This window comes from Hibiscus syriacus, unplaced genomic scaffold (genome assembly GCF_006381635.1).
Source record: "Hibiscus syriacus cultivar Baekdansim isolate YM2019G1 unplaced genomic scaffold, ASM638163v2 tig00002511_pilon, whole genome shotgun sequence".
NCBI classification, from domain to species: Eukaryota; Viridiplantae; Streptophyta; class Magnoliopsida; order Malvales; family Malvaceae; genus Hibiscus; species Hibiscus syriacus.
The window spans coordinates 1,289,670-1,302,819 of NW_024061932.1; positions in this window are offsets into that span (position 1 = coordinate 1,289,670).

Below are 13,150 nucleotides of genomic sequence, written 5' to 3' on the forward strand. Positions count from 1 at the left end.
ACATTTAAGAAAGCATACCCTAATGGTTCAATCATCTCTAACCTTAATAACTCTTCACATAATACATGATGTGAACCCTCTCTAAATCTACGACAACATATATTTTACTAAAATGTTTTATAAGAAATTATATTTTACCACTTAAATTATCAAATTACAAAATAAAATATTGTTTTCTAAACTTTAATTAAGAAAAAATGATCATCAAGATTCTGAAAATTATTCGGCCGGAAAAGGGTTAGTAAATTTAAAGCCCATAGAGCATGGACAAGCTATGGTTTTTTTTCCAATGCACATGCAGGTAAATTAATTGGTCCAATAGACCATGTAAGAATTTATTTTACAATCTACGGTAAATATTACAGTAATCGATAAACTCGTCCCTTCGATGTGACAAATTTATCTGAAAATATTTATTTAATGGTCCCAGGTAAGTGGATCTAATGTAAATCAATTTTTTAATATATTCAGTAGGATTTGTCACGTCATGACGAGTACATTAAGAAATTATTATTTTAAATTCATTAAATATTTTAGAAAAAATATTTTAAAAAAAATTACAAAACTCATCACGTCGAGGAAACAAGTTTGTCTTGAATTTGAAAAAAATAAATTAGTTGTTTATAGTTATTGTGCAACGAACAACTGCAACTGTCAAGTTTCAATGAGATCATATTATATATAGTCAACAAAGTATCTAACTCGAGTCAATGACAACAATGATAGCATCAAATACCATAAGCCCATCATCGTATTTCAAAAGTGGATCTCAAAGTGGAGTGATGTTCAGTACACACCCTCTTCAAGAAGCAAATGGAGATGAAGATGAAAACAATCAAGGCGGACGACCCCGACGTACTTGACGAGTCCCGTGCCTTTATCATTCGATCACTCCTCGGCATCATCAAGAACTAATAAAATATAAATAAATTTTATTTATTCATTATATTAGTTAGTAAGAACTCTTTATTATTATTTTGTAATAAAATTATTTTATATTTATTTACTTTATTTAAATAGTAATTTTTAATTAATATATATTTTTTAAAATTATATTAGACAAAACTTGTCACGTCGACGTGACGAGTTTCAACAATTTTTTTTTTAAATTTTAGAAACTACCCGTTGCACAATGACTGGTTTTTATAAAATTCAAGGTAAACTCTTCACATCGACGTGACTGGTTTTAAAATGTTTTTTTCTTAAAATATTTAATGAATTTAAAAAATTAATTTCCTAATAGACTCGTTACATCGATATGACGAATCTCGTTGAATACATTAAAATATTAGACCACATGAGATCCATTTATATACCATTAAACAAATATTTCCAGATAAATCCATCACGTCAAGGGGATGAGTTTACCAATTACTGTAACATTTACCGTAGATTAAAAAATAAATTCATGCATGATCTATTGGGCCAATTAATTAACCCGCCTGAAATATTAGGCCAAAAAAAACCGACACACTATAGCTGGTTCGGCTTACCAAAATAATCTATGGGAGCCTTTCTATTTCGCTTGGACTGATTTATTTTTATATAATACCCATAATATCTTCAATTTCATAATTAGAAGTTATTAAACATTTAATTGTTTGTTTTAATTTACATGCAATAATCTTTCTAAAAAAATACATACATGAATATTTTATTAAGATTTAATAAAAATTTAACAACAAATATTACCTTACAACTGTCACGGGCCGTGATATTTGGGTCCGGGACATTGGCGCAAGTGTCTGCTAAAGAGATTCTATGCAGAGTATGGGCTTGCCAAGGCCACCAGACTTGGCCCATAACTTGGAGAATACTACGAAGACCGTTCACATTGGCTGTGAAGAAAAGGAAAGTGATATTATATCCAAAGATGATGACAAGAGCTCGGTAAATATAACAAAAGAAAACAAATTATGAAGATATTGTGGGGGAATCTTTCCATATCCAGTGTGAACACCTATCCAAGGAAAGAATCCTACCAATGGATGTAATTAGATAGGATTGGGTTGTGTTTCCTTAGTAAAGAGAAGACCTTTTAGATACAATCCCTAGATTTAGGGGATCTTGTATTAATTGGACAGATCTTAGCTATTGATGTAAATCAATCTAGGCCATTGATTGAGAGGGAGCTCAACTATAAATAGAGACCCTCTCCTCCTCATTTATATTCATTCAATCATCCATCCATTCATTCATTTATTCCTCCATTTCTCTTAGAATAGAGTAATAAAACTCTGAGGCATTTACTCTAGCTCCTATGTTCTTTATTCTTTATTCTCTTGGTGCTTGTTGCCTCTCTTGGTGGCTAGGAGTAGCCACACTTGTGCTCGTACTTCCACACCATATTCCAACCTTGGTGGCTTGGAGTAGCCACGTTGGTGTTAAAGCTTCCGTATTCTAGAAGCCTTGAGGGCTTGGTTCCAACCTTGGTGAGTTTACATGCTCACTAGGCTTGGGTAAGGCTTATTTAGTCGCAGAGAAGACCCAAAAGCGTCAAGAAACGTCTAAAATTGCACGTCCCGTCAGACCTTAACTCTGATATTACGACATTTTGTCCTTGAAGGTTCTAAGGGCGTGACAAGTGGTATCTAAGTAAGTCATTGTGGGGAGACAACAATCATTTCATACATGTTTGGTGGAAGATGATAAACCGGGTAAGTTTGATTTACTTACCATATTGTCAATTTACTTTGGTAGTTAAGTTTGCAAGGAGTTATGCTCGAGCTAGTAATGGGTGATTGAACTAGTTCGTGGTAAAGAAGTGAGAGATGGGGTACACGAGAAAATGAGTTTCTGCACGCTAAGGAAAAGAAAGCCATTGTGGGAAATGAGAAGAGAGTCTGATGGGCTCGAGAGCATTGTCTGTATCCAAGCATGGGGATGCCATGATGAGTTTGCAAGAAATCCTTGGGGCAACAAAAGTACAAATAAGAGGAGCTAGATCTCGAGGTAGAGAGGCTCAAATGTGGAGCTCAAGGCATGTTCAAGCAAGACAGTACATTCACTCATGAAGACGAGGAGAGTCTTGATGGGGAACAAGAAGAGTGACTAACAATAAAAGAGAGATGGTCTTATTTGATGAAAGGTTTTTCTTTCCATGCGGAGAGGCATGCCAAGTTGGAGGATATCTCAACTTCATGGTAAAGGAAGGTCATAAGACTTGAAAAAGATGAGGAAGAGGCCAAGGAGATCCAGGGTGTTGTGGAATTCAACCTTGATAAATTGGAGTCCATGGAGGATAGGTTCAAGGACTAGATGCATTGTGTTTTCAACGAGTTAGAGATAGTTTGAGGGAGTAATTTCCATGAAGCCGAGGTGACGGCTTTGAGAAACGATGTGTATTAGCTTAAGAAGGAGCTGCTCGTATACAATGGAGCAATGAATGAATGAGGTGTGCTCAAGATTTTTTTGGAGGGACTCAGACCAAGAGTGATACTCGGGGGAGAGCAAGGTGATACCCAGAGGCTTTCAGAGGCCATAGCTATAGTCGGAAAGCTGACCGATCTTGCGAGAGACAAGCCAACTAACGTTGTGTTGTCTAGGCCCATGCCCAAGGATAGTGGCAATAGTGGGGAGATCGGGAAGAAGTACAGCTGAGAGATGGTAAAAGAAGCTCTTCGAAGGGCCAAAGTGTGCCATCAACTGTTCCTAACCAAGGAAAACCATCGAGAAAGAATGGCAAGGCTAAGTCTGATGTGAACAAGAATGCAAGTAAGGAAAAGTTGAAGTTCTACTTCTATGATGGTCCTCATTTGATTAGATGATGTCCCGAGAAGAGTCGTCTTTCTGCTATCGTCAGGGGAATAGATGATCCAGACTGAGGAGTAGCAACTATTGGCGCGATTGCGAGTGTCAATGTCGTCAAGAAAGGAAATGACACAACTGTAAGTGACAAAGCATCCAAGCCAATAAAGGGACTTGTATCAATTGCGAGTGCCAATACAACCGAGCCAAGAGAAAGATGAGGTGCGACTGTGGATGTTAAGGCAGTCAAACCCGAAAAGAGACCCGACGTGATTACAAATGTCAATACCGCCAAGCCAGAAAGTGGTTTGACTACAAGTTCCAAAGTAGTCAATCCAAGATCGAGATGTGATAGGACTACAGGTGTCGAAGAAGTCAAGCATGGATAAAGACCCAGTGCGATAGCGAAAGATAAAGTCATCAAGTCGAGGGTGGAAAATGAGAAAGCTCGCTCACAGTATGCTAGGATGGAAGCATGGTCTAATTTGAGACTTTTGACTGAAGAAGATGGGTTTTTCACCTTCATGTTTGGATTTAAGTCATGGGCGAACAAAGTGTTGGAGCAAAGGGAAGTCTAGGAGTTGTCTAAAGCCTTGACAACCACCGAGTCCATGAGAGAATTTGGAGTCAATAAGAGCAAGACTTCTAAGGAAAAGCTAAAAGCCGATGGTAGTGGAAAAGGGAATACATGATGAAGGCATGTCAAATGGTGAGGAATATAGTTCCTCGAGTGGCAGTGAGAGGCCAATAAATGATGAACAAGATGGTAGGGAGGATGTGTGTAGACTTGGAAGAAGTTCAAGTGTCAAATATTTTAAGCTGAGGGTAAGAGTCAAGGGAATAAAGGGTCACCAAATTAAGATGGCAGAGGTGTTGCAATATTACATAAGGGGAGCCGAGTCATCCAAGGTGAAGGACGAACCCAGGATCGAAGAGGAATTGAGAATTGGCTCAATCAGGTTTATTTATGCCAAGGTGAGTAGAAACAAAGTATAAGAAGGGTTGTCCATGTCTGAGGAGTTTACTGAGCATGTTTGTGTAGAGAGCATGAATTTATATACCATCATAAGAGAGGGGTTGAAGGAGGTGCTTGTCGAAGATGTTCAAGTAAAGAACATTCCTTGAGAGACTATTAGATAAAAGTCGAAGGGGGGCAAGACGTTGAGGGACAAGGCAACCATAGAGAAACTACCCATTTTCATGGTAGGAAGTGAGCTCCAAACTTCGTTTTAGAAGGGAGAAGGCGAGAAGGGGCATCAGACTTTGCCATGAGAAAGTGTAGACACATGGTGATGCAAAGAACTCTAATGATGAGGGTTTGATGCGAGGAGTGTCAGACTTCATAGAGTAAGAAGGGATGTCATATTTTTGAGTAAATGCCACGAAATCATAGGGGAAGGTACATCTAAACATGATTCTAGGGTTCTTTTGAGTTTGATTTTCTATCTTTAGTGAGCGTAGGTCGAGTAAGACCTAACCTTTATCGCGAAGAAAATAAAGTTTGGAAGGGATCCAAGACTTTGTCGTAGGGCCAGGAAGGTCGAAGCCGAGACATATCAAGATTTGTATGAAAGGGTTCCTATGACAGAGATGTACTTGTGGGCATGTTAACCTATTTCATCACTTGGCAGTGAGAGCCAAAGAAATCATAACCTTTATGGGGAGGTCGAGTCCTTATGGGGGGAGGCGTCGAAAGGCAACCAAGTTGATGTGAAGTATGGCACGAGGGATCGTGAAGTTACATGCGGTAGAAGCCAAGGTAAGAAGTCTCGTATTGGAGGACATCAACAAGCCAAGGCGTTAAGAAGTGCCCAAGTTAATGTTGCCCAAGATCGTCAAGTGGAGTGACGAGGTCATCGCTAGGTTCAGTGGGGAAGAATGTCATAGTTCATGATATTTGGGTCCAGGACATTGGCTCAAGTATCTGCTGAAGAGGTTTTATGCAGAGTGTGGGCTTGCCAAGGCTACTAGACTTGGTCCATCACTTGGAGAATGATGTGGAGCTCGTTCACATTGGCCGTAAAGAAAATGAAAGTGGCATCATATCCGAAGATGATCACAAGAGCTCGATAAATATGGCGAGAGACAACAAATCATGAATATATTATGGAGGAATCTTTCCATATCCAATGTGAACACCTATCCAAGAAAAGAATCATACTAATTGATGTAATTAGATAGGATTGGGTTGGGTTTCCTTAGTAAAGAGAAGATCTTGTAGATACAATCCCTTGATTTAGGGGATCTTGTATTAATTGGGGGGATCTTAGCCGTTGATGTAAATCGAACTAAGCCATTGATTGAGAGAAAGCTAAACTATAAATAGAGAGACTCTTCTCCTCATTTGTATTCACTCAATCATCCATCCATTCATTCACTCATTACTCTATTCTCTTGGGAGAGAGTAATAAAATTATGAGGCATTTACTCTAGTTCATGTGTTCTTTATTCTTTATTCTCTTGGTGCTTGTTGCCTCTCTTGGTGGCTAGGAGTAGCCACACTTGTGTTTGAACTTCCACACCATAGTCCAACCTTATTGTCTTGGAGTAGCCACGGTGGTGTTAAAGCTTTTGTATCCTAGAAGCCTTGAGGGCTTGGTTTCAACCTTGGTGAGTTTTCATGCTCACTAGGCTTGGGTAAGGGTTACTTAGTGGCAGAGAAGACCCAGAACCAGAAGTGTCAAGAAGCATCTAAGGTCGCATGTCCCGTCAGACCCTAACTCTGATATTGCGATAGTTTGTTCTTGAAATTTCTAAGGTGTGACACAATCATCTCACACTATTAAAAATATTTTAGGATAAATTATCGAAATAATTGCCTACCTTTTACATTTGTACTTATTTGCTCATCAAATTCAAAAAACTCAAGTTTTGGGTTATCGTTTTATTAAGTTTTGGTCACTTACATTATCATTTTATTTAGTTTTAGTGATTGAAACGTTAAATACAGTTAGCAGGGATGGATCAAGGGGGCGAATAGGGGCATTTGCGCCTAAAAAATTATAATTACCATATATTTTAAATTTTTTCTATGCATTTTCTATTAGAAATTTGTTTTCGTCCCCTTGAAGTTTTATAAGTTCAAGTTCGCTCCCCTAAGTTTAAATTCACCCTTAACATAAAATCATGTGTTCATCCCTAATGATTAGATTGATGATATTGCACGTTAGTAAAATAGTTTAATTTTTATTTTAATCCCTACATTTTAGATAAAAAAGTAATTATCAATTTTTTTAACCAAAGTAATTTAAGGACAAAATTTCAATTTACCTCTTTTTAATATGTTTTCTTCCTAAAACCTAACTTCTTCGCTTGCGACGCACACTCCATTGTTGTTCATCTTCTCAGTTGCAGGTCACATGATGGACATGAAGCAAGAAATCGAGAACTTGGCCGTGACGGAGGACTGCTTTCGATAATGAAAAATATACTCCAACATTATTGTCTAGTATTTTCCCATCATCAGCTATTGCAGGAGGCTTATGTTCTTATATTATTGGTGGTGAAACTAGGACTGAAATTAAGAATAATTTAGGTCCAGTTAGCTAAATTGAAGATAGTTTCCTTGGTAAGTGAAACACATTGCTTGTGAAATCTTTATACTGTAATATATACGTATATATATATGCATGCTTATGTATATATTCTGAATTGGACACTAATGAAAAAATCAGGGTTAATCAGAGATGAAGTGAATCGCATCAGAATGTCAACATACTACTATATGCCTAGAGTTGGAGAAAGAAAGGGTCGCAGCCAATGAAGCCAGGACGATGATTTTGTTTCTGTAAGAGGAAAAAGCTTCTATAGAAATGGATGCGAGGTAATATAAAAGGATGATGAAAGAAAACTTTGCTTATGATGACCAAGAGATGAACATTCTGAAAGAGATCTTTGTTATGAGGGAGAATCAGCTTTTTGGAGAGAGAATTCGAAGCTTACTGAAGAATCGGATTAAAAAAACATATTAAAGAAAAAAGGACTGTGTCGCGGCATTCTTTCGGTGGGTCTGGAATTGGGCTTCGACGTGAATGAATTAGGTTAGAGTCGGTTACGGTCAAGGAAAGATTAACACCCTTAAACCGCTCTTTTGGTACCAATTAATTCGTTTGTTGTCTTTAATTGCGAAAATTAAAAATTTAAATTTAAATTTAAAGTATTCGATTCAAATTACTTACCGCTGATCAGTTGGGATTTCACTACAAAGTTAAAAATGTTAGAGAAAATAAACAAATAAATAACTAATAAATAAATTAAAGGAAATGAAAAAATATATATAAAAAATAAATCAAAGGAAAAAAAATACAAATACAAATAAAAAATGAAATAAAAGATAAAAATAATTAAATAGACCAAAAAATATAAGATAAAATAAAATAAAAAAAAATAATAAGAAGTAAATAATATATATATATATATATATATATATATATATATATATATAAATAATAAAAAAAGCATAAAATAAGATAGTTGTAATAAATAAATAGAAACTATATACAAAATAAATCAAAGAAAAAATAATAAAAAACTAAAATAAATCAAAAAGAAAAGAAAGAAAATATATATATATATATATATATATATAAGTATGTATATAAATCCAAGGAAAAAATATTAAATGAAAAATAATAAAGAAAAAATGAAATAGGAAAAAAACAATAATATAATAATAATAGTCATAAAATATGTAGAATTGACTAAATACGAAGAAAATAACAATAGAGGGTCAAATTTAAAGAAGACATAATTGATTTTGGGGCCAAATAAAACATGAAATAAATATGGGGGACTATAAGGGGATTAACCCCATTTTCTCTAAAACACGAGGATCCCTTAGGGGATCCGCTTGGGCCGGGTTGGACAATTGGGTCCATTATATATGCCAAAAAAAACAAATTACATTCATTTCACCCCTCTCCCACAAAAAAAAACATATCCCCTACCCCAAATCCTCTAAACCAAACCCCATCCCACATAAAAACCCAGCCTCCGCCCAGTGGCCCACTCGTCGAGCCAGCGCCGCTCCGGCCACTACCGTCGGTGGTCGGAAACAATAAATACCACACCAAAACGACCCCCTCACCATCCGAAACACTAACCCGAAGCCTAAACTCCCAAAAACCCACCGATTAGAGTAGATCTAGGTTTAAAGTTCCAGTTTTTTTACCCTTTTTCGCAGGTGACCTTTGGTTTTCCTGTGAGAGGTCTTCGGTCGTTTATATGTTTGTTGTTTTTGTTTTTTCAGTGGTGTTGTATTTGGTTTTCGTTCAATAATTTTTGTGTTGCTTTTATGTGGTTTTCTTTTCGTTGGGTATGATGGTTTTGTGGTTGTTGCTCTATTGGTTTTTTGTGTACCGTGGGTACTGTGTTGGCTGATGTGTTCTCGGTTTTCTCAGTTGATTTCTGTGTCGGTACCCTCGATAACGCTCTCTTTGGGGCTTTTATAACCCCGTAACCGACCGTTGTGGCTCCAGATATTGTGGGGTACTCGCCGATTTTCCGGGATGGTTCAGTCCCAGTGGTCGTGCTTAAACAGTTGGCCTTGGTTCCAATTTCTTACGATTTGTCCGAGGATTTCGGTCAGTCAATGACTTGGTTGTTCTTGATGGATTTTGGCCGTTGGATCAGACGACCAGATCCTACAGTTCTCGTGCGGCTGTGGCGTGATGATAATATGAGGGTTAAATAAAACCCTAGCTTTTTTACCGTTGATCCTCTCTCGATCTAATGATCCCCTGTAGTGTGGCGCTAGGATGAAAACTTGAAACCATAATACCCTGTTGGCCTGGTTCAGGCCCAGTTTTTTGACTGTTTGGACTATTGGACTGGACCCTAGACAGAAAACAAACAAAAAATAAAAATAAGAAATAAATAATAATAATAATAATAATAAATAATAATAATATATTATATATATAAAAATATTTTTAAAAAACTATTTATTATATGTATTTTCTAAAAATGTTTTAAAAAACTATAAAATATATATTTTCAAAAATGTTTTAAAAAAACTATAAAATATATATTTTCAAAAATGTTTTAAAAAAACTATATATTATATATATTTTCAAAAAAAATTTAAAAAACTATATAATATATAAATGTTTTCAAAATGTTTTTAAAACTATATATTTTCTAAAATTTTTTAAAAACTATATAGTATATAGTTTTCAAAAATGTTTAAAAACTATATATTATATACGTATTTTCAAAAACCGTTTGGAAACTATATAATATATATATATATATACGTATAAAACAAAATTGGACAAAAATGAGTGTCTACAGCTGCCCCTCTTTATCCTTTTTTGTGGAATGAAAAATAGGACAAAGATATAATGACACAAATTTGCGTTCGGTGGGGTTGAAAAATGGACTCTGGTATAAGAATAACTCCCTATCAAATTGAGTTGTGGATGGCTCCTCTGGCGCGAAGTCGAGTCCATCTTGAAGTGATATGGAATGGAAGTCGTAGTTCGGAATTTGAATTGGAACGTGGCTTCTCGTTACCAAATCGTAGTCAACTTCGGTATTCTTCTCGGTTTAAAGACCTTGGTTAAAAATTCGACTGGAAAGTAGTTCCCCCACCATTTGGTTAATAGGCCCTCGAGCTGAATGAAATCGAACTCAAAAGGTCTTCGCTGGCAGATAGCTTTTCTTGACTTAAGCTATGCTACCGGAAAATAGTTTCTTGTCACTAAGGCACGTCTAACCCAGGTCTTCTTCTCGACTTGAAAACCTCGACTGCAACTGGATAGTAGTATGATTGATGTGTCATCGAGTTGAATGGAATCAAACTCGGTAATTTTGTTGACAGATAGCCCTTCTTGCCTTGAGCTATGCTGTAAGTTTGATTTGCCTCTGAGTTGAATGTAATCGAACTCGAAAGTCTTTGATGACAGATAACCCTTATTGCCTTGAGTTATGCTACAAATAATGTGCCTTTGAGTTGAGTGTAATTGAACTCGAATGTCTTTTGTTGGAAGATAGCCCTTCTTGCCTTCAGCTATGCTGCAAATGATGCGCCTTTGAGCTGAGTGTAATCAAACTCGAAGGTCTTTGATGACAAATAACCCTTCTTGTCTTGAGCTATGCTACAAATGATGTGCCTTTGAGCTGAGTGTAATCAAACTCGAAGGTATTTGATGACAAATAACCCTTCTCGCCTTGAGTTATGCTGCAAATGATGTGCCTTTGAGCTGAGCGTAATCGAACTCAAAGGTCTTTTGTTGGCAGATAGCCCTTCTTGCCTTGAGCTATGCTGTAAATGATGAGCCTTTGAGCTGAGTGTAATCAAACTCGAAGGTCTTTGATGACATATAACCCTTCTCGTCTTGAGTTATGCTGCAAATAATGTGCCTTTGAGCTGACTGTAATCAAACTCGAAGGTTTTTTGTTGGAAGATAACCATTCTTGCCTTGAGCTATGCTGCAAATGATGTGCCTTTGAGTTGAGTGTAATCAAACTCGAAGGTCTTTTTTTGGCAGATAGTCCTTCTTGCCTTGTGCTATACTGCAAATGATGTGCCTTTGAGCTGAGTGTAATCAAACTCAAAGGTCTTTGGCAGATAGCCCTTATTGCCTTAAGTTATGCTGTAAATAATGTGCCTTTGAGCTGAGTGTAATCAACTCGAAGATCTTTTGTTGGCAAATAGCTCTTCTTGCCTTGAGCTATATTGCAAATGATATGCCTTTGATCTGAGTGTAATCGAACTCGAAGGCCTTTTGTTGGTAAATAACCCTTCTTGCCTTGAGCTATGTTGCAAATGATGTGCCTTTGAGCTGAGTGTAATTGAACTCGAAGGTCTTTGGCAGATAGCCCTTCTTGCCTTGAACTATGCTGCAAATGATATGCCTTTGAGCTTAGTGTAATCGAACTCGAAGGTCTTTTGTTGGCAAATAGCCCTTCTTACCTTGAGCTATATTGCAAATGATGTGCCTTTGAGCCGAGTGTAATCGAACGCCCTTCTTGCCTTAAGCTATGTTGCAAATGATGTTTCTTTGAGCTGAGTGTAATCAAACTCGAAGTCTTTTGTTGGGGAATAGACCTTCTTTCCTTGAGCTATGTTACAAATGATGTGCCTTGGAGCTGAGCGTAGTCGAACTCGAAGGTCTTTTGTTGGCAGATAACCCTTCTAGACTTGAGTTATGCTGCAAATGATATGCCTTGGAGCTGAGCGTAGTCGAACTTGAAGGTCTTTTATTGGCAAATAACCCTTCTTTCCTTGAACTTTGTTGCAAATGATGTGCCTTAGAGCTGAGCGTAGTCAAACATGAAGGTCTTTTGTTGGCAGATAACCCTTCTAGCCTTGAGTTAAGTTACAAATGATGTGCCTTAGAGCTGAGCGTAGTCGAACTCGAAGGTCTTTGGTTGGCAGATAACCCTTCTAGCCTTGAGTTATGCTACAAATGATGTGCCTTGGAGCTGAGCGTAGTCGAACTCGAAGGTCTTTTGGTGGCAAATAACACTTCTTGCCTTGAGCTATGTTGCAAATGATGTGCCTTGGAGTTGAGCGTAGTCGAACTCGAAGGTCTTTGGTTGGCAGATAACCCTTCTAGCCTTGAGTTATGCTGCAAATGATGTGCCTTGAAGCTGAGCGTAGTCGAACTCGAAGGTCTTTTGGTGACAAATATCCCTTCTTCCCTTGAGTTATGCTGTAAATGATGTGCCTTGGAGCTGAGCGTAATCGAACTCGAAGGTCTTTGGCTGACAGATAACCTTTCTCGCCTTGAGTTATGCTGCCGATAGTTTCTAAAAAAATGGATTCCCTTCACGGGTCTAAGCCGGTCATAATTCTTCAGGTGGTTCCTCTAAGCGGGTCTGAACCAAGTAATATGATTTTTGGATGACTCCCCTTCATGGGAAAGCCCACTGATAAATTCTGTGAGCCGGATTTCTTCTGTCGTGGAATCGAAATATGGCTTAAAAATGTTAACTGGAAACCTGCTACTCATCTTTGAGTTAAGCTGAAATGAATTCATTATGGATTGTCTTTAGAACCCATTTGAGGCTGATTCTAAAATCTGTCGATTGGTCAAATTGGTTGAGGTGTAGCTTCTCACTGCCGAGTCAAGCAATCACCATTGACCTTTAAAGGAGCTTTCGAATCGAGTATCTTTCATCATTAAGTCAAAACTTGACTCTGAAAGCTGCAAAAAAGTATGCATGTGAAAAATGATATATGTAATGCTTTTAAGTATGTCTAAGATTCATGTAATATGAATTAGCCTTGGACGGAGTCTCGTGCTTTGTATGCCGATCTTGATCCTTGGAATCGATCATGCCCCATTTTCTTCCCGTGCTTGTAGCCTTTCACATTTGAGACTTTCCTATTTGAAAATGTTTTTTCCTTTCTCTTATTTAGGAGGGAAAAAAAGATATGAAAATAGAAGAATTCTGT